This window comes from Giraffa tippelskirchi, chromosome X (assembly GCF_054371585.1).
Source record: "Giraffa tippelskirchi isolate mGirTip1 chromosome X, T2T-mGirTip1v1.2.pri, whole genome shotgun sequence".
Lineage (NCBI taxonomy): Eukaryota > Metazoa > Chordata > Mammalia > Artiodactyla > Giraffidae > Giraffa > Giraffa tippelskirchi.
In genome coordinates this window covers 80,793,100-80,815,948 of record NC_137289.1, presented here as the reverse complement: position 1 = coordinate 80,815,948, position 22,849 = coordinate 80,793,100, and the positions used below count along the sequence as shown (strand labels likewise).

The 22,849-nt window shown below is 36.0% G+C and overlaps 1 protein-coding gene across 3 annotated transcripts in view; it reads left to right on the top strand.

The window, feature by feature from the left end:
* The window catches only part of TENT5D (terminal nucleotidyltransferase 5D), a 77,254-nt gene that overhangs the window by 14,425 nt on the left and 39,980 nt on the right, over window positions 1-22,849 (top strand). For 2 of the 3 annotated variants that reach the window (XM_081565938.1, XM_081565940.1), the window contains exon 2: window positions 4,192-4,262. The gene's annotated coding sequence lies outside the window, so the exon portion shown is untranslated. Of the gene's footprint in view, window positions 1-3,072; window positions 3,131-4,191; window positions 4,263-22,849 lie in introns of all 3 variants that reach the window. The other variant, XM_081565939.1, reaches the window with a different exon arrangement.

The window sequence follows — 22,849 nt, the reverse complement described above, 5'->3', positions numbered from 1 at the left end:
TGTATTGTCTGTTGTAATTTCTCCATTTTCATTTCTATTGATTTTTGTCTTCTCCCTTTTTTCCTACATGAGTCCAGCTAACAGTTTGTCTATTTTCTTTATCTTCTCAAAGAACCAGCTTTTAGTTTTGTTGATCTTTGCTATAGTCTCCTTCATTTATTTTTCACTTATTTCTGCTCTGATTTTTATGATTTCTTTCCTTCTACTGACTTTGGGGGTTTTTCTGTTCTTCTTTTCCTGGTTGCCTTAGGCATAAAACTAGGTTGTTTATTTGATGTTTCTTGTTTCCTGAGGTAGGCTTGTATTGCTATGAACCTCCCTCTTAGCACTGCTTTTACTGATTCCCATAGGTTTTGGGTTGTTGTGTTTTCACTTTCATTTGTTTCTATGCATATTTTTATTTCCTTTTTATTTTTGCAGTGATCTGTTGGTTATTCAGAAGTGTCTTGTTTAACCTCCATATGTTTGTGTTTTTAATAGTTTTTTTTCCTATGATTGATATTTAATCTTACAGCATTGTGTTCAGAAAAGATACTTGAAATTATTTCAATTTTTTTTTTCATTTACCAAGGCTAGATTTGTGGCTCAGGATGTGATCTATCATGGATAATATTCTATGTGCACTTGAGAAAAAGGTGAAATCCATTGTTTTCATGTGGAATATCCTGTAGATATCAATTAGGGCTAACTGATCCAATGAACCATTTAAAGCTTTTTTTTTCCTTGTTAATATTCTGTCTGGATGATCTGTCCATTAGTGTGAGTGGGTCATTAAAGTTCCCCATTATTAATGTGTTACTGTCAGTTTTGCTTTAATAGTTGTTAGCATTTGCCTTATGTGTTGAGGTGCTCCTGTGTTGGGTGCATATATATTTATAATTGTTATATCTACTTCTTGGATTGATCTCTTGATTATTATGTAGTGTCCTCCTTTGTCTCTAATCATAGTCTTTATTTCAGAGTCTGTTTTATCTGATATGGTCATTGCTACTCCCACTTTCTTTTGGTCTTCATTTGCATGAAGTATCTTTTTCCAGCCCCTCACTTTCAGTCTGCATGTGTCCCTAGGTTTGAGGTGGATCTCTTGTAGACAGCATATATAGTGATCTTGTTTTTGTATCCATTCGGCCAGCCTTTGTCTTTTGGTTGGAGCATTTAACCCATTTACCTTTAAGATATTTATTGATAAGCATGATCCTGTTACCATTTACTTTGTTGTTTGGGTCTGTTTTTATAAAACTGCTATGTTTTCTATCTGGAAACAATCATTTAGCATTTGCTGAAGAGCTGGCTTGGTGGTGCTGATTTCTCTCAGCTTTTGCTTGTCTGTAAAGCTTTTGATTTCTTCTTTGAATCTGAATGAGATCCTTGCTGGGTAGAGTAATCTTGGTTTTAGGTTTTTCTCTTTCATCACTTTAAGTATATCCTGCCATTCCTTTCTGGCCTGTAGAGTTTCTTTTGAAAGAATAGTGCTTATCCTTATGGGAATACCCTTGTATGTTGTTTGTTGCTTTTCCCTTGCCACTTTTAATATTTGCTCTTTGTGCTTAATTTTTGTTAGTTTGCTTATTATGTGTCTTGGCATGTTTAGCCTTGGGTTTATACTGTATGGAACTCTCTGGGCTTCTTGGATGTGGGTAGCTATTTCCTTCCCCATTTTAGGGAAGTTTTTGACTGTTATCTCTTCGAATATTTTCGCATGCCCCTTCCATTTGTTGCTTCTAGAATCTTGAGCAGCTAAGAATAGGTTATGACTGTGAGTCTTCCTACTCAATGTTAGAATAATACATTCATTGTATTTCATTTTTAAGATGTTAAATTAACATAGTAAACATGCCTCTAACATTATATGATTCTTTTTATAGTTTTATAAGAAATGTTATTTTATGATAAATTCTTAAAATATATAAACTATAAAGAATATTATATTAAGCACCTGTGTTTTCTCTTCATCCAAGAATTCATAGCAGTTAATATTTTGTCACAATTTCTTTCAAGGTTTCTTTTTTTTTTTGTACAGTGCAGGTCTTTATTTTCTTTACACCCATCATGCCATGAAGTCATAGGGCACGAGCTGCAGCAGTTCAGGCTCCTTTCATTGGTTCTCAAGTATTGTCCTTCTCTGGGTGTAGCAGGCTGGCACTTCAGCTGAACCCAAGTCCCTTTCTCTTTGGCTTCCTTCTATTTCTGATCATTTTCCTTCACAAATTTCAGGACTCCATCTCAGCTCTTAGAGTGCTTAATATGCTTGATACCCACTATGCACATTAATTCTCTTGGCAACAATGTTGCCCTTCACTTGTTTGTTTACAATGATGCAAACAGCATGCTGGGTAACATAGACTCTCCTAGTTTTGACAGGGTAACATTTATGGGGCATTCCTTTTTGAACAGTACTCATCCTTTTGATATTGGAGAAGGAAATGGCAACCCACTCCAGTATTCTTGCCTGGAGAATCCCAGGGACAGAGGAGCCTGGTGGGCTGCCGTCTATGGGGTCGCACAGAATCGGACACGACTGAAGTGACTTAGCAGCAGCAGCATCCTTTTCATATCTACAATATCACCTTTCTTGTAGATTCGAGTGTATGTGGCCAAAGGAGCAACTTTATGTTTTCTAAAAGAACTAGAGAACTTGTAGTGGGTGCCCCTCCTCTTTCCCTTTGTGTTAGTTATTTTGGCAAATTACTGGAAGATCTAAAGTCTTTTTAAAAATAAAATAAATAAAACAATATAGAAGATGTTGAGGTCTCCCTTACACTAATCTTATTTGTTGTACTCCCTCCTGAAAACAACTACTTGCATGAGGTACTGTGTATCCTTTTACATGCATAAATATACATTCATGGGTAATATACAATATTTTGTATGTATTCTTAATTTATATAAATATTACACCTAGTATATATCCAAGTTCTATTCTTTTTCCCTCAGCTTTGTTTTTGAGACCTATCTGTGCTGACATATCTACATTTGTATATATAATAACCCACCATATCAATATGCCACATTTTATTTATCTATTCCCATCTTGATGCACATTTTTAAACTGATTTCATTTTTTTTTTTCAGTTATAGGCAGTGCTACTGTGACTCATTGTGTCTCACTGTACACATTTGCAAAAATTCTGTAAGGTATATTCTGGAAGTGGAACTACTGGGACATTAGGGTAGAAATAGCTATTTTGAAATAAATAAGAGAAGTACCATTTTATATGTTAAAAGGTTTTATATACTGAAAAAAAATGAAGATTCAGAAAGTAGTTAACTTTGAATGCATTTTATGGAAGAGCTAGCTTTTCTTTGGGAATTGATGCCTTAGAAATCACACATGCCTGCTTATTTCAAGAACAGTACAATGAAATAAGATTGCCTACCTTGTGCTCAGTACTATACAACTGACATTATCAGTAACAGATTACTGAGCTGGATGGACTCTGAATCTGATCCAGAATGGCTTTTATTATGCTTTATTCAATCAGAAGGAAAAATTATCTACAGAACAAGATCAATGTATCAGGCAAAAGTCTACAAAGAGTAAATATATCAGGTTAATTGCATATTTGATTTGCATAGCTCTGGTGTAGAATGTTTGTCAGGTATTTCCATCCTCTCTAAACTTCACAGTTTTAAAGACTACTGTTAGTTGTAGCTGAGCTATGCTAAAATTTAGCATTTCCATGTATATATTAATAACTCCTTCCTAAAATGGATTTTGGGTAAGGCATGTGAAGATATAGGGGAAAATATATATCACTTGATTCACAATAAAACTAGAATAAAAGAGGCAGCCAGTTTAAAAAAAAATTCTCATAAGAATGTAAAGAAAAATAAGAATTTATGGAAAAAATGTCAAATTATAAAAAGCAAATCCTATGGACACTCAAGACAGTAACTTGTTCAAATGGTATTAATCAGACTTTTCATAGAACTTTTCATTGAGATAACCACTCTGACCACAATAAGTCTCAAATTTTGTATATGGTTAAAAAAGAAGAAGACCCAAACCAAAAAACTCTTATTATCCCAGACTTTGCATATCTCAGTTGCCTGAAAACAAAACAGTGACTTTCAATGGCAACCAAATTCATCTGACCTACTTCTAAGTCATGTCCTATGCCAGAGTTTAATCAGAACTGGCAATTATCCAAATTACACAAAAATTAATTACTGTCTGTTTCTGTTTTTCAGATTTAATTCTTTGTGAAAAAGAGATCATCTGATATTTGACATCTATCTAACTGAAGTTTCACTAACTGAAGGTAAGATAGAAAGTTTATAGAGATGCAAGTTTATAAATTAGAGGAAAAAAGAGGGGTTATATACCTTGATAAAGACTGTATATTAGTTTGGTATGAATTAAGCATTTCATTCTTTATTTTGCCCTTCAGATCACACATCATTTAAGATGATTTTATGAACAGGGTAGAGGATCATCTTGAAAATTCCCTTTGATAATAATAATAAATAAAGTATGATTTTCATAAATAGTTGTTCAACTTTGGATAGAAGAAATGTTATAGATATACACTTGACAAGCATATGCTCCATTATATTTTTCTTTCGCATTTTTTTGTTTAAACTTATATTTCTCTATTAGTATCTCTTTCTCCTTTGTTATTAACTTTCTATAATTTTTTGCTAATTTTCATATTCATCCACAGTACAACTCTTTTGGATAATTCAAAAATTATGCTTGACCAAGGACTCTCAAGCTCAACCTAGTTTTTTACACTTTAGACAAGAAGGAATTTACTGGAATTCAAAGGATGCAGTACACTTAAAATGAAGATTTAGTTCATAGTCTTGTGCCAAGTGCATGAGTGTATAAGTGTTCTAGAAGCCTATCAATTTCTAAAAAGATGCCATTAAAATTTAATATCAAACATTCAGAGTAATGTGGGCTTCCCAGGTAGGGATAGTGATAAAGAACGTGCCTGCCATTGCAGAAGACAAAAGAGACACAGTTCAGTCCCTAGGTCGAGAAGATTCCCTGGAGGAGGGCATGCCAACCTACACCAGTATTCTTGCCTGGAGAATCCCCATGGACAGAGGAGTGTGGCAGGCTACAGTCCATAGGGTCGCAAAGAGCAAGACACGACTGAAGCGACTTAGCACACATGCATTCAGAGTGATATAATCACTGTGGTAATCACACTGGCAAACAAGTGGGGTTACTACTTAATTTTTTTATTATTATTGTTTGTGTGTGTGCCTTTTTATTCTTTTTTGTCACTAAGTTAGGTGTGACTCTTTTGTGAACCCATGGATTGTAGCCTTCCAGGCTCTCTGTCCACGGGATTTCCCAGGCAAGAACACTGGAGTAGGTTGCCATTTCCTTCTCCAGGGAATCTGCCCAACCCAGGGATCAAACCTGCATCTCTTGCATTGTCAGGCAAATTCTTTACCACTGAACCACTTGGGAAGACCAATGTGTGCATTCAGTTCAGGTCAGTTGCTCAGTTGTGTCCCACTCTTGCGACCTCATGAACCACAGCACGCCAGGCCTCCCTGTCCATCACTAACTCCCTAAGTCCACACAAACCCATGTCCATCGAGACGGTGATGCCATCCAGCCATCTCATCCTCTGTTGTCCCCTTCTCCTCCAGCCCCCAATCCTTCCCAGTATTAGGGTCTTTTCCAATGAGTCAGCTCTTCGCATTAGGTGGCCAAAGTATTGGAGTTTCAGCTTCAACATCAGTCCTTCCAAAGAACACCCAGGACTGATCTCCTTTAGGATGGACTGGTTGGATCTCCTTGCAGTCCAAGGGACTCTCAAGAGTCTTTTCCAACACCACAGTTCAAAAGCATCAATTCTTCAGCACACAGCTTTCTTTATAGTCCAACTCTCACATCCATACATGGCCACTGGAAAAACCATAGCCTTGACTAGAGGGACCTTTGTTGACAAAGTAATGTCTCTGCTTTTTAATATGCTTTCTACATTGGTCATAACTTTCCTTCCAAGGAGTAAGCGTCTTTTAATTTCATGGCTTCAGTCACCATCTGCAGTGATTTTGGAGCCCAAAGAAATAAAGTCAGCCACTGTTTCCACTGTTTCCGCATCTATCTGCCATGAAGTGATGGGCCTGGATGCCATGATCTTAGTTTTCTGAATGTTGAGCTTTAAGCCAAATTTTTCACTCTCCTCTCTCACTTTCATCAAGAGGCTTTTTAGTTCTTCTTCACTTTCTGCCATAAGGGTGGTGTCATCTGCATACCTGAGGTTACTGATATTTCTCCCAGCAATCTTGATTCCAGCTTGTGCTTCCTACAGCCCAGCATTTCTCATGATGTACTCTGCATATAAGTTAAAAAAGCAATGCAAAAAAGCAAAATGGCCATCTGAGGAGGCTGTACAAATAGCTGTGAAAAGACGGGAAGTGAAAAGCAAAGGAGAAAATGACAGATATACCCATTTAAATGCAGAGTTCCAAAGAATAGCAAGGGGAGATAAGAAAGCCTTCGTCAGCGATCAATGCAAAGAAATAGAGGAAAACAATAGAATGGGAAAGACTAGAGATCTTTGCAAAAAAATTGGAGATACCAAGGGAACATTTCATGCAAAGATGGGCTCGATAAGGACAGAAATGGTATGGACCTAACAGAAGCAGAAAATATTAAGAAGAGGTGGCAAGAGTACACAGAAGAACCATACAGAAAAGATCTTCATGGCCCAGATAATCATGATGGTGTGATCACTCACCTAGAGCCAGACATCCTGGAATGTGAAGTCAAGTGGGCCTTAGGAAGCATCACTACGAACACAGCTAGTGGAGGTGATGGAGTTCCAGTTGAGCTATTTCAAACCCTAAAAGATGATGCTGTGAAAGTGCTGCACTCAATATGCCAGCAAATCTGGAAAACTCAGCAGTGGCCACAGGACTGGAAAAGGTCAGTTTTCGTTCCAATCCCAAAGAAAGGCAATGCCAAAGAATGCTCAAACTATCGCACAATTGCACTCATCTCACACGCTAGTAAAGTAACGCTCAAAATTCTCCAAGCCAGGCTTCAGCAATATGTGAACCATGAACTGCCAGATGTCCAAGCTTGTTTTAGAAAAGTCAGAGGAACCAGAGATCAAATTGCCAACATCTGCTGGATCATCGAAAAAGCAAGAGAGTACCAGGAAAACATCTATTTCTGCTTCATTGACTATGCCAAAGCCTTTGACTGTGTGGATCACAATAAACTGTGGAAAATTCTGAAAGAGATGGGCATAACAGACCACCTGACCTGCTTCTTGAGAAACCTGTATGCAGGTCAGGAAGCAACATTTAGAACTGGACGTGGAACAACATACTGGTTCCAAATAGGAAAAGGAGAACGACAAGTCTGTATACTGTCACCCTGCTTATTTAACTTATATGTGTGCATTACCTCTTCAATTCATTTATAATCTTCCTTAGGATCAGGTCATGTGTCTTTGACCACTGGAACCATATATTAAAGTGTCCTTCTGGTTACAATTCCTTTCAAGAGAAATGTGTCCTCCCCCTATCACAAAACACAATATTCATTATGAGTAGCTAAAAAAGAAGACCCTGTCAAAATACCATGTAGTGACGTGTTACAGCAAGCAAGCCAGCAAGTCCTATTTTTTTATTATCTTAAACTGTATATGAAGCATTTTACTGATATTTAATAGAAAGAAATGTAGTAAGAACTTTTAAATGCTGTCCCTCTCTAAAATAGAATAGAGAAAGAGCTGTCTTCCAGCTTGTAATCATAAGAAAAATTGAGATCACACACTTCACAGAGAACACACCGATTTTATCACAACCAATTGTTTTCTCCATGGAGCAGACTATGGTTTTAATTACTTTTAGGAATTTTTTCTTTGTAGATGGGCTTTCCCTATAAAGTCTTTATACTAATGAGATAATAGGGAATATCTTTGATGAATCTAATTAATCAATTAGTACACATTGATGGAACCTTCTATTTCCCCACACTCTGGATGAAAAAGAAATGTAAGACATGAATTATGTCATCAGGGAATTTACAACTCAGTTGTAGGAACCAAGCCAGCATATATTACACAATTAGATAGTATCAAATGTCAACTTCACAGCTCTGGCACAGAAGAGATCAGTGTTGATTAGAATGATCAAGGCTTTATGCAAGACCTTATAGTTAAAGGATTAGGATAGGCCAAGGGAAAAAGGAAAGTAATTCCAGATTGGTAGAATGACAATAATGAAAACAGAGAGGTAAGAATTAATACCTGTTTCCACTCCAGGGGTGTGCCTGTGTTGGTTTGGTCAGTAACTCCACCTTATATCCTAACTGGGAGACTATGAAACTCTAAGTTTTGTATAATATCTGAGTAGCATTTCCCCAGTTAATTCTGTTTTAAGTAGTAGAGATTAAAGATGGAAATCTTTAAAATATAGCTCAGAGCTGTATATTAAAATACTTTTACAGGTTTCAGAACCAGATAGGTGAGACTGAGAAATCAGTTGTCCCTTTTTTATCAGTTGATATTTATGGCCTCATTACACTTGTATGCTTAGTCACTCAGTTATGTCTGACTATTTGCTACCGATTGAATTGTAGCTCACCAGGCTCTTCTGCCCATGGGATTTCCCAGGCAAGAATACTGGAATGGGTTGCTATTTCTTTCTCCAGGGAATCTTCCCGACCCATGGATCAAACCCAAGTCTCCTGCATTGGCAGGCAGAGTCTTTACTACTGAGCCACCATAGAAGTCCATTTTACAGATAAGCAAACACAAATTGTTAGAGATTTTACTGTATTACCCATAGTTACATCAACATTTTTTTCACTTTGCAGTTAATATAACAGAAAACAATGATACCACAATAAGGTCCCATTATCACTAAAGAACTCAATGATGTAAAAATAATGAGACAGTTGACTACTTATGAATAAAATTGAGGTTGTTAGTATTGAGAGATGCATTCTTTTTATCTGTTCTCTTTAATAAATTTCAAATTAATACTATTTTATTAGATGGGGTATCAACTACCACACAGTTCTAATAGAAGAGTAAAGATGAACCCAATTTAGGCGTTTGAAGCAAAAGAAATATCATTTGGAGATATATTTGGAAAACATTTTGATAGTTTGAATCATTCATTTTAAAAATTGGTAGCCTTGATTCCTGTTCATACTGATTAACTGTACAGATTTAAAGCGGAATTTTGGTGTAAACAAAATTAATTTTAGATTTGGTAAACTGGAACTAAAAAACTGGTTTTAGTAAATCATGACCTTTTCCCCTTAAGTACAGAATAAAGTTCAACACAATTTCTTGGTCTTTGGAGGTCTAGGAGGAGTGCAGATTGTTGGTTGCACAAGATAATGGGAGAAGAGTGGTATGTGACATTTGATAGTTTGTGATCAGAGAGGTTACAGAGCAGTAGCTCAACTTCTCTGGATGTTTGAGATAAAGGTATGTATATTAGAAGAACCATTGATAATACTACATATTGAAACATAATTGAACATTTTAATAGCTCCATGTCAAGCAAAGTAGTTTTGTAGAGTGTCCTTGTTATTGCTGACCTGTATATGTAGAATGTGCTGTGCTTAGTCACTCAGTCATATCCAAACTCTTTGTGACCCCGTGGACTGTAGCCCGCCAGGCTCCTCTGTCTATGGGGATTCTCCAGGCAAGAATACTGGAGTGGGTTGCCATGCCCTCCTCCAGGGGATCTTACTAACACAGGGATTGGACCCAGGTCTCCCACATTGCAGGTAGATTCTTTATCATCTGAGCCACCAGCGAAGCCCAAGAATACTGGAGTGGGTAACCTATCTCTTCTCCAGGGGAACTTCCCAACCTAGGAATCAAACCAGGGTCTCATGCATTGCAAGCAGATTCTTTACCAACTGAGCTACTTGGGAAGCCCATAGGTAGAATAGAACTATATAAAGTTTAAGGTGCTAAGGCTTTTAATGATATAGTTCAACCCTTTCATTTTACAGAGGAGGAGACTGAGGTGCAAAGTGGTGAGGTGATTTCGAAGTCCCACACGCAATATTAGGGTCAATATTAAAGTATAGATATACTCCCTTCCAGTCTAGTTCTTTTTGTTTATTCTATAACATACTGCCTCTATGAGATACAGTATGATTGAAAGGTTGTTGTTAAAGATGCTAACCTCAGTAAATCCTATCATTATTCCTCTCATACACCAGAAAATTTCAGTATCAGTAATACTGTTTTAATATTCCCTAGAGAAAATAACTCTTCCCTAGTGGATCAGATGGAAAAAAAAATCTGCATGTAATGCAGGGGATCCAAATTCGATCCCTGGGTTGGGAAGCTCCCCTGGAGGGGGAGATGTCTACTCACTCCTGTATTCTTGGATGGAGAATTCCATAGGCAGAGAAGCTGGGCAGGCTACAGTCCATCAAGTCTCAAAGAGAAGGACACGACTGAGTGACTAACATACTTTTCAAAGAGAATAACATATAGCTAGCAACCACTGTCCAAAGGCATTCAGGAATCAAATCCTTTTTCCCCCTTGGAATAATGATTCCTTACTTGCTAATTCAGTGTTTACAAATGAAACATAATGCAAACAGTGAGAATCAACTGTATGTATTCTTTTTTTTTTAATTAGTTTATTTATCTATTTTTTAACTTTACAATATTGTATTTGTTTTGCCATACATTGACATCAATCCACCATGGGTATACATTTGTTTCCCTTCCAGAACCCCCCTCCCACCTCCCTCCCCATTCCATCCCTCCGGGTCATCCTGATGCACCAGCCACGAGCACCCTGTATCATGCATTGAACCTGGACTGGTGATTCGTTTCACATATGATAATTTACATGCTTCAGTGCCATTCTCCCATATCATCCTGCCCTTGCCCTCTCCCATAGAGTCCATAATACTGTTCTATATATCTGTGTCTCTTTTGACGTCTCACATACAGGGTTATCTTTACCGATTAACTAAATACCATATATATGTGTTAGTATACTGTATTGGTGTTTTTCTTTCTGGCTTACTTCACTCTGTATAATAGGCTCCAGTTTCACCCACCTCATTAGAACTGATTCGAATGTATTCTTTTTAATGGCTGAGTAATATTCCATTGTGTATATGTACCACTGCTTCCTTATCCATTCATTGGCTGATGGGCATCTAGGCTGCTTCCATGTCCTGACTATTATAAACAGTGCTGCAATGAACATTGGGATACACGTGTCTCTTTCAATTCTGGTTTCCTCGGTGTGTATGCCCAGCAGTGGGATTGCTGGGTCATACTGCAGTTCTATTCCCAGTTTTTTGAGGAATCTCCACACTGTTCTGCATAGTGGCTGTGCTAGTTTGCATTCCCACCAACAGTGTAACAGTTGGAACTGGACGTGGAACAACAGACTGGTTCCAAATAGGAAAAGGAGTACATCAAGGCTGTATATATTGTCACCCTGCTTATTTAACTTAACATGCAGAGTACATCATGAGAAATGCTGGGCTGGAGGAAGCACAAGCTGGAATCAAGATTGCCAGGAGAAATATCAATAACCTCAGATATGCAGATGACACCACCCTTATGGCAGAAAGTGAAGAAGAACTGAAGAGCCTCTTGATGAAAGTGAAAGAGAAGAATGAAAAAGTTGGCTTAAAGCTCAACATTCAGAAAACTAATATCATGGCATCCGGTCCCATCACTTCATCACAGATACATGGGGAAAAGTGGAAAGTGTCAGACTTTATTTTGGGGGGCTCTAAAATCACTGTAGATGGTGATTGCAGCCATGAAATTAAAAGACGCTTACTCATTGGAAGGAAGCTTATGACCAACCTAGACAGAATATTAAAAAGCAGAGACATTCCTTTGTCAACAAAGGTCCCTCTAGTCAAGGCTATGGTTTTTCCAGTAGTCATATATGGATGTGAGAGTTGGACTGTGAGGAAAGCTGAGCACTGAAGAATTGATGCTTTTGAACTGTGGTGTTGGAGAGGACTCTTGAGAGTCTGTTGGACTGCAAGGAGATCCAACCAGTCCATCCTAAAGGAGATCAGTCTTGGGCGTTCATTGGAAGGACTGATGTTGAAGCTGAAACTCCAGTACTTTGACCACCTGATGCAAAGAGCTGACTCATTTGAAAAGACCCTAATGCTGGGAAAGACTGAGGGCAGGAGGAGAAGGGGATGACAGAGGACGAGATGATTGGATGGCATCACCGACTCAATGGACATGGGTTTAGGTAGACTCTAGGAGTTGGTGATGTACAGGGAGGCCTGGCGTGCTGTGGTTCACGCGGTAGCAAAGTGTCAGACATGACCGAGTGACTTAACTGGACTGAACTGTTGGTTATCTATGTGATATATAGTAACGTGTAGTAGTGTGTATATGTTAATCCCAAGCTCCTGATTTATCCCCCTGCCCCCTGATGTTTCCCTTTTGGTAACTATAAGTTCGTTTTAAAAGCTGAGAGTCTGTTTCTGGTTTGTCAATAGGTTCATTTATATCATATTTTTAGATTCCACATATATGTTATGTCAGATGCTATTTGTCTTTCTCTGACTTATTTCACTTAGGATGATAATATCTAGGTTCATCCATGTTGCTGCAAATGGCACTATTGCTTACTTTTTACAGCTGAGTAATACCCCATTGTATATATGTCCCACATCTTTTTTCAAATTAATTTTTATTGGAGTATAATTGATTTACAATATTGCATTCATTTCTGCTATACAACAGATTAAATCAGTTATACGTATACATATATTCACTCTTTTTGTATTCTTTTCCTATGTAGGTCATTACAGAGTACTCAGTAGAGTTCCCTGTGCTATACAGTAGGTCCCCATTAGTCATCTGTTGTATATATAGTAGTGTGTATATGTCAGTCCACATCTCCCAGTTTATCCCTCCCCTCTTACTACCTTGGTAACCGTAAGTTTGTTTTCTACAACTGTGACTCTTCCTGCTTTGTAAATAAGTTCATTTGTATTTTTTAAAGATTCCACTTATAAGTGATATCAAATGATATTTGTCTTTGTGTGACTGACTGCATTCAGTGTGAGAATCTCTAGGTCTATCCTGCTGCTGCTGCTAAGTCGCTTCAGTCATGTCCGACTCTGTGCGACCCCATAGACAGCAGCCCACCAGGCTCCCCTGTCCGTGGGATTCTCCAGGCACGAATACTGGAGTGGATTACCATTTCCTTCTCTACTTCAGTTCAGTTCAGTCGCTCAGTCGTGTCCGACTCTCTGCGACCCCATGAATTGCAGCATGCCAGGCCTCTCTGTCCATCACCAACTCCCGGAGTCTACCCAAACCCATGTTCATCGAGTCGGTGATGCCATCCAACCATCTCATCCTCTGTCGTCCCCTTCTCCTCCCGCCCCCAATCCTAACCAGCATTAGGGTCTTTTCCAATGAGTCAACCCTTCGCATGAGGTGGCCAAAGTATTGGAGCTTCAGCTTCAACATCAGACCTTCCAATGAACTAGGTCAATCCATATTGCTGCGAATAGCATTATTTCATACTTTTTAATGGCTGAGTAATATTCCATTGTATGTATGTACCCCATCTTCATCCATTCCTTTGTCAGTGGACATTTAGGTTTCTTCCATGTCTTGGTTATTGTAAATAGTGGTTCATTGAACATTGGGGTGCATGTATCTTATTTGCTCTGGATATATGCCCAGAAGTGGGATTAGTGGATTATATTTATTGTTTAACCAGCTTTAGCATTGCCTTTCTGTTCTTGACAGACTTAGAATAGGTACTTTGCTAATTGAATATTTTAAAATACCATGACATTTTAATATGTAATTATTAACTTCATGGTGATGTGCATTCCTAACTTCCAGCATTAACTTTGAATGCTTTGAATATATAGTCAGAGTTTATTGTTGTATTCGTATCCTTAACACAGAATGGAGCATGATGGCCAGAGTTGTTTTGCTTCCTTTTTTTGTCAAGAAAGAAATCCTGTATGCGGAGTGGCAATTTCCTCACTTCTTGTGGCTACTTTTCTTTATTAGGAAGTCTTTGGTGTCTTCCTTCAACCTGGCTTCATTTACCCTATCAAACAAAAATTCCTCAAAATTTATTTCTGATATGTAGATATCATTCCAAAATTTCCAGAGTTAGACCTGGTTTTTATGCCCTTACTCTGACACCTGTGACTTTTGGAAAGTTAATTTCCTCATCTATAAAATGAAGATAGTTATATTTTCTTCATATAGTTGTAAAGATTAAATGAGATAGTATACTTTATAATATTTAACAGACCACAAGAAACATAGTTAAAAATTCAATAAAAATCTCACATTTTATTGTCAAGAGCAGTAGCAGTAGAATAATTTTAACAGTAGTAATTGTTGTTCTTGTTGCTATACTACCTTTTGTCATAGCAATATGTTGCAGCACATGTGCACATTTAGTTCCCTGATTAATCCATGCCTCAAAGTTAATTCTTAGGTCTGTGCTGTTTGATGGTTTATCATGATATTTTAAGGAAAGTTGAAAGTATTTTGACTTTTATTATTTATAAAACTAAATAGGTTGCTCTAGTGATAGGTGAGAGAGAGAGTGTGTGTGTGTATTCTTTTATGGAACTTATTCCACAACTTTAATAATGAAAAAGTGTCATTTTTAAGAAAATAATACAACTCTTTTGTTTTTCTGGCACTTAATCTTTAGTATAGATCTTATGTTGTTTACTTTATAAACTAACTTTAAGATTTAGCCCTTTTATTACAATGTACTTAAAATAGTACTATTTTCACAAAAAAGTAAAACATGGTATTGTGGGCTATAGTTTATTATTTTATTTTTTTGAATAAGGACTTTCTCAGCTATCCTTTGTCTTATAGAAGACACAAGAACTAATTATTTTTATAGTGGCATACCAGATATACACTTTTCTAAAAGTTATAGACATAGATTCCATTTGATTTTTAGGAAAGGTTAAGAGAATGGATATTTTATTGAATGCTCACTGTGTATTTTCTCATTTAATCATCAAATAAGTATATGAAGTATATTATCATCATTACTCCCATTTCATAGATAAGAAAACTAAAGTATGAATATCAAGTAACTTATTTATCATAATGCAGTTTATAAGTTATATATACAAATTTAAGCCCTGGCATGTCAGGATTCTGAGACTGTCATATTCTTTTTCTGCTATATCATGGTGGTTTTGTTATTTACTGAAGAATCTATAATTTTTGAAGTACCATGCTGGGCAGTTTCATGGTGCATTCTCTCATCTTAATTTTCATATAATCCATGTAGAGATAAAGGTTATATATTTTTTAGATGAGAGACTTGAGAATTTAAGTAATTTACTCATGATTCCAAAAGGGAGTGGGTATATATATACCTATGGCTGATTCATGTGGAGGTTTGACAGAAAACAGCAAAATTTTGTAAAGCAATTATCCTTCAATAAAAAAATACATAAATTTTTTAAAAACATAAAAAAAGAATTTAAGTAATGTATTCATGATTCCATAGCTATTAAGTAGCAGAGCTAGAATTTGAATTTATATCAGTTTAGCAATTCCAGAGCCTAAAATCTATCATATGTTTCAACCCAGATAGCTAATGAGAAATCATCACAATCCAGTAATCTTTGTGTTGCTGATCATAATGTAACATTACCCTTTTATTGCAAATTTTGTAATTACTCTCACATTAACAGTTCAAATCTGGTTAGAATTCTGATTTTATATTTCTTAGTTCATTTGATACAGTGCAGAGATTAATAATACCTTAAGAAAAAAAAATGGTTTCAGAAGGATTCTCAAAAATATCAAGAGGTTTTTTTGTCTTATAAAATGTTTTTATTATTTTAAAAGTCATTCAGTAATTTCCAGTGTTGTTAAATGTGTTATGCATTGTAGTCAAAATGACTTTATGCACAATGATGAAATACCCATTATGTAAATCACTATAAAAGTATGAAAAAGTCCAAAAAATATAGGAGAGAGAGAATGAATGAATGAATTCCTAATATGCTTTTTCTTTCCTGGCCTTGAAATTTGGAATCACAGAGTAAAAAAGGCTAAAAACATACCCCCCCTCACAAATAAACTCTTTTAGCATGCTTTTCTTTTTATTACTGTGGATTTTAAGAGTCAATAGAATTTTCTAGACAGTCTATCTAAATGCTAAAATATATCTGGTGTACTGGTATGCAATTAGTTTGTCATGCTTTCTGATATATTTGTTATTATTGCATCACATTGACATTTCCCCACCCAGTAATTTAATTTTGACATATAAAAAGATTGTTCAAGGTCAGATAGTCATTGAGGTACATGCTAATTTACTGATACTCTGATTTTCTGATTAAGGAAAATTATTCTGCTTGATAGTACAATATGCACAATTACAAACATGATTATTATAACAGCTAACAATAATACCTAAAAAGGGATTCTCAGGCTAAATGTAAGCTTCTATAGCTGTATTTGTGTTGGTTATAGTTATCATTTACTATGGATTTCTCATAGAGTGACAGTGAAAGACTGAGGATACAAAGGATTTGAAGACTACACTTGCTGAAATAAGATTATTCTTAAAAAAGGAATAATATTTTTAAAATATTAATTTATTTATTTTTGGTTGTGTTGGATCTTTGTTGCTGCATGTCAGCTTTCTGTAGTTGTGGAGAGCAGAAGCTAACTCTAGTTGCAGTGTGTGGGCTTCTCACTGTGGGGGCCTTGTCTTGTTGCAGAGCACAGGCTCTAGGAAGTGGGTGCTTCAGTAGGAGACGGGTATTTTATGCATATTTTGTGACAAGTACAGTCACCTAACAGTATTTTCAAAGTGGTAAATAATAGTGGAAAGATTGATAATGTCTAGAGAGCTCAAAAGATTTTAAAATCTCAAATTGCTATCAGAGAATCCACTTGGTACTAGAATAATAAAAGATATCGTATTAATAGGGATCCTGGGAAAGATTGAAAGCAAAAGGAGAAGAGGGTGACAGAGGATGAGGTGGTTAGATAGCATTACTGACTCAGCAGACATGAATTTGAGCAAACTCTGGGAGATAGTGAAGGACAGGGAAGCCTGGTGTGTTGCAGTCCATGGGGTCGTAAAGAATCAGACATAACTTAACGACTGAACAACAAAAATCAACAGGAAAACGAAGTATTCAGAAGTAGCTATGAGATTTTAGCCAAATTTACCCATTAAGTTCAGGATAGGAACTAAATTAGACTGCAAATTATAAGCACCTATACTGAAAAACAAAAATAAGATTGGAAAACATGGAAAATCTTAAATCGAGAAAGAATAATGGAAAACTCAGGTTCTTGGTGAGAAAGTCCAAAAGGGATAGATATGCAAATGATATGCTGAACCTGAGGCTTGATTTTCTAGATGGACTCAGGAAAGGACATTTTCAACTTGAGGAAGCAATAAAACAGATAAAAACCTGAAATAATGCCTTGGCATTTGCTAGAATTATATGGATTAACTGGTCAGTAAATGATGATGAAACTTCATGTTGAGGTCTGAGCACATAAAAATTATGCGCAATAATAGTCATAACTATGTAGTTTGGTTCATCTCATAACCAAAGAAATTAGATCTAGAATTACTGATGTCATGTAATACTACAGATACATGAACCAATATCTGTTTATTTTCTAACTCATTGTATGATCTCATGCAGCTTTGGAAAATCATTTTTGTAGGAATCAGCTCATGTATGTAGCTGCTGTAGGACATGCTTTATTTAGTTGAACAACCACCATTTCAAATTACACATTATGGTAATACATGGCATTCAGAATAAAAGCAGAAAGAGTACTCAGAGTCTCTAAACTTGAAAGGACCCTAAAAACACAGTAGACATTTGAATAATGTGGAAGTTAGAGGTTCCAAACCTCTATTCAGTTGAAAATCTGCATTTAACTTTTGACTCCCCCTGAATTCAGTTACTAATAGCCTACTATTGACCTGAAGACTTACCTATAAGATATAAATAGCCTATTATTTTGTATATTTTGTATGTTATTAATATATGTATTATGTACTCTATTCTTAAAGTAAACTAGAGAAAAGGAATATTAAGAAATTCATAAAGAAAATGCATTTGCAGTACTGTATTGATACAGTTTAACAGTTTACAGTTTGTAAAAGTTTAAATTATTTACAAAGTGAATCATCTGTCAGAACCCAATCAATATTGTCTTATATGATAGAAAACACTGTAGATGTTATACATAATACTACCACTCAGCATCAAAAGTGAAAAGATAATGCGAAAAGAAATTCATAATTATTTATAGGTATAAAGATTCATGCATTAATAATGAATAAGCAGCAATATTATTGATTTGTGGTTAGCCTAATGCAAACAATATAATTGCTTTACAGTAGCCTAGTCTGTACATTAATGAGTGAATCATTATAAAAATTTTATGGCACATAGTATTACAGACATATTCATAACAAAATATTGGGAACATGGTTATACTTTTTAAGAACCACTTACTTGTGATTATAGACTGATATGCAGTTTCTGCAATTAAGAGAGAGAAAGCATATGGTACAGTAAGGTAATTGTTTGAAAGCTATGTTAAAATCATTAACAAAACTAATACATTATTAATTTTATACTAAATATCACTTGTCTTACATCTATGTGATGATAGGACTGTTCAACTTCAATACAGACCTTGCACATGACGTTCTTCATGATGAATGCTTAGGCAAGGATGATGATGATGAAGTGAAAATGTCTCATACAGTTCTTGCCATATAGTGATTAGATTTTCACAGAAAGACACACATACACAACAGATAAGTGTATTATCTGTATGGAATGATAATTATTTACTATTCATTAAGTGGAAATGAATCATCACAAAGATCTTCATTCTCTTCATGTTGAGTAGGCTGAGAAGGAGTTCAGTTCAGTCAGTTTGGTCAGTCAGTCATGTCCAACTCTTTGCGACCACATGGACTACAGCACACCAGGCTTCCCTATCCATCACCAATTCCTGGAACTTACTCAAACTTATATTCCTTGAGTTGGTGATTCCATCCAACCATCTCATCCTCTGTCGTCCCCTTCTCCACCCACCTTCACTCTTTCCCAGCATCAGGGTCTTTTCAAATGAGTCAGTTCTTCGCATCAGGTGGCCAAAGTATTGGAGTTTCAGCTTCAGCATCAGTCTTTCCAATGAATATTCAGGACTGCTTTCCTTTAGGATGGACTGGTTGGATCTCCTTGCAGTCCAAGGGACTCTCAAGAGCCTTCTCCAACAATTCAAAAGCATCAATTCTTTGGTGCTCAGCTGTCTTTGTAGTCCAACTCTCACATCCTTAAATGACTACTGGAAAAACCATAGCTTTGACTAGATGGACCTTTGCTGGCAAAGTAATGTCTCTGCTTTTCCTGTCTAGGTTGGTCATAACTTTTCTTCCAAGGAGCAAGCATCTTTTAATTTCATGGCTGCAGTCACCATCTGCAGTGATTTTGGAGCCCCAAAAGATAAAATCTGTCACTGTTTCCCCATCTATTTTTCACGCGTAGATGCAAAGAAAGACACAATAAAGGCTGAGAAGGAGTGGGTAGAGGAAAATTTGGTCTTGCTGTCTCACGGATGGCAGAAGAGAAAGGTAGAGAAAGTGGAAGTGGAGGCAGGAGAGAAAGGCACACTTGGTGGTGTAACTATAGAAATATATCATAATTTCTGACATTTTTCCTTTTCCATTTATCTAAAATTGTTTCTATTTGGTACCAATACTTCTTCCATGATTTGCCTTAGTTTCAATGCCTGTATCATTGAAGTGTTGTAAATGAAGTCAAAAACAGTCTTGAATACTCAGAACCCCTCTACCAGATTGTCAAAATCTATGTGTTTGTTGCCACTGCTTTTAGTATGTCTGCATCAGCTGGCACTAGTTTTGAAGCACTTATCTACATACAGCTGGGTTCTGTTGTTGTTGTTGTTGTTTTTTAATTTTCATTTTGTATTGGAGTGTAGCTTACTAACAATATTGTGATAGTTTCTGGTGGAAAGCAAAGGGACTTAGCCATAAATATATATGTATCAATTTCCCCCAAATTTCCCTCCCACCCAGGCTGTCACATAACATTGAGCAGAATTCCCTGTTCTATACAACAGAATTACCTTGTTGCGAATCCATTTAAAATATAGCAGTGTGTACCTGTCCATCCTAAACTCCCTAACTATCCCTTCCCATCTTCCTTCCCCCCAAACAACCATAAGTTGGCTAAGTCTGTGATTCTGTTTTGTAAATAAGTTCATTTGTATCACGTCTTTTTAGATTTCACATGCAAGGGAGGTTGTATGATGTTTCTGCTTCTCTGTCTGACTTATTCACTCAGTATGACAATCTCTAGATCTTTCCATGTTGCAGCAAATAGCATTATTTCACTCCTTTTGATGGCTGAGTAATATTCTGTTATATATAAGTACTACATCTTCTTTATCCATTCTTCTGTCAATGGACATTTAGGTTGCTTCCATATCTTGGCTATTTTAAACAGTGCTGCAATGAACACTGGAGTGCATATACCTTTCAGACCATGTGTGTCTCTGAATATATGCCCAGGAGTGGGATTTCAAGGTCATATGGTAGCTCTATTTTTAGTTTTTTTAAGGAACTTTCATATTCTCCATAGTGACTGTACCAATTAATTCCCCACCAATGGTGTGGAAGGTTCCCTTCCCTCCACACCCTCTCTAAAATTTATTGTTTCTAGATTTTTTAATGATGACCATTTTGGCCAGTGTGAGGTGATATCTCATTGTAGTTTTCATTTGTATTTCTCTATTAATTAACAATGTTGAACATCTTTTCATGTGCCTGTTGATCACTTGGATGTCTTCTCTGGAGAAATGTCAGTTTAGATCTTCTGCTTATTTTTTGATTGGTTAGTTTATTTTGATGATGTTGTGCCTCATGAGCTGTTTGTAGATTTTGGAGACTAATTCCTTGTTGGTCACATCATTTGCAAATATTTTCTCCCAGTTCGTTGATTGCTTTTTGTTTTGTTTATTTCTGCCTTTGCTGTGCAAAAGCTTTTGAGTTTAAGTATGCCCCATGTATTTTTATTTTTATTTCCATTATTCTGGGAAATGGATCAAAAAAGATAGAGCTGCAATTTATGTGAGAAAGTGTTCTGCCTATGTTTTCCTCTAGGAGTTTATAGTGTCTGGTCTCACATTTAGGTCTTTGATCCATTTTGAGCTTATTTTTGTGTATAATGTTAAAGAAGGATCTAATTTCATTTTTTACATGTCACTGTAAAAAACACAGCACCATTTGTTGAAGAGAAGGTCTTTCCAACATTGTGTAGTCTTACCTCCTTTGTTGTAAATTAGTTGACCATAGATACGTAGGTTTATTTCTATTCTTTCTATCCTGTTCCGTTGATCTATATTTCATTTTTGTGCCAGTATCATATGTTTTTTAGTCTAGTCTTAAATCAGAGACCCTGATTCCTCCAGTTCCATTTTTCTTTCTCCAGATTCCTTTCACTATTGGAGGTCTTTTGTGTCTTCATACAGATTATAGGAATTTTTGTTCTAGTTCTGTGAAAAATGCCATTGGTAATTTGATAAGGATTGGACTGATTCTGTAGATTCAATAAATATCATTTTGATGATATTTATTCTTCCTATCTGCAAACATGGTATATCTTTCCATTAGTTTGTGTCTTCTTTGATTTTTTTCATCAGCATCTTACAGTTTTTTGGAGTACAGTTCTTTTGTCTCCTTAGATAGATTTATTCCTAGGTATTTTAAGTCTTTTTGATGCAGTGGTAAATGGAATTGTTTCTTGAATTTTTCTCCTCATCTTTTGTTATTGCTGTACAGAAATGCAACAGATTTTTGTGTATTAATTTTTTAACCTGCAAAAATTTACCAAATTCATCAGTGAGCTCTAGTAGTTTTCTATCAGCTTCTTTAGGATCTTCTGTGTGTAGTATCATGTCATCTGCAAACAGTGGTGGTTTTACTTCTTATTCTCCAATTTGATTCCCTTTATTTATTTTTCTTCTCTGATTTCTGTAGCTAGGACTTCCAAAACTATGTTGAATAAAAGTGGCAGGAGTGGACATCCTTGTTGTGTTCTGATTTTAGAGGAAATGTTTTCAGCTTTTCACCATTGAATATGATGTTAGCTTAGGTTTGTCATATATGCCCTTTATTATGTTAAGGTATATTCCCTCTAAGCCTACTTTTGGGAGAGTTTTTATCATAAATGGGTGCTAAATTTTGTCAAAACTGTTTTCTGTATTAAGATGATCATATGGTTTTTACTCTTCAATTTGTTGATGTGGTGTATCACACTGATTGATTTGTGGATAATGAACAATCTTTGCATCTGTAGGGAAAATCCCTCTTGATCATGGTATATGATCCTTTTAATGTATTGTCAGCTTCTGATTGCTAGTATTTTGTTGAGGATTTTGCATCTATGTTCATTAGTGATATTGGACTTTAATTTTCTTTTTATGTGATATCTTTGTCTAGTTTTGGTATCAGGTTGATGGCAGGCTTGTAGAAAGAGTTTGACAGTGTTCTTTCCTCTGCATTTTTGAAAGAGTTTAAGAATAGATATTAGCTGTTCTCTAAATGTTTGATAGAATTTGCCTCTGAAGCCATCAGGTCCTAGACTTCTGTTTGTTGAGAGTTTTTAAATCACAGTTTCAATTTCAGTGCTTGTCATTGGTCTGTTCATATTTTATATTTCTATTTGTTTCAGTTTTGGGAGATTGTACCTTTCCAAGAAATTTTCCATTTCTTCCAGTTTGTCCATTTGGCATACAGTCGCTTGTAGTAGTCTCATGATCCTTTTGTATTTCTGCAGTGTCAACTGTAATTCTTTTTCATT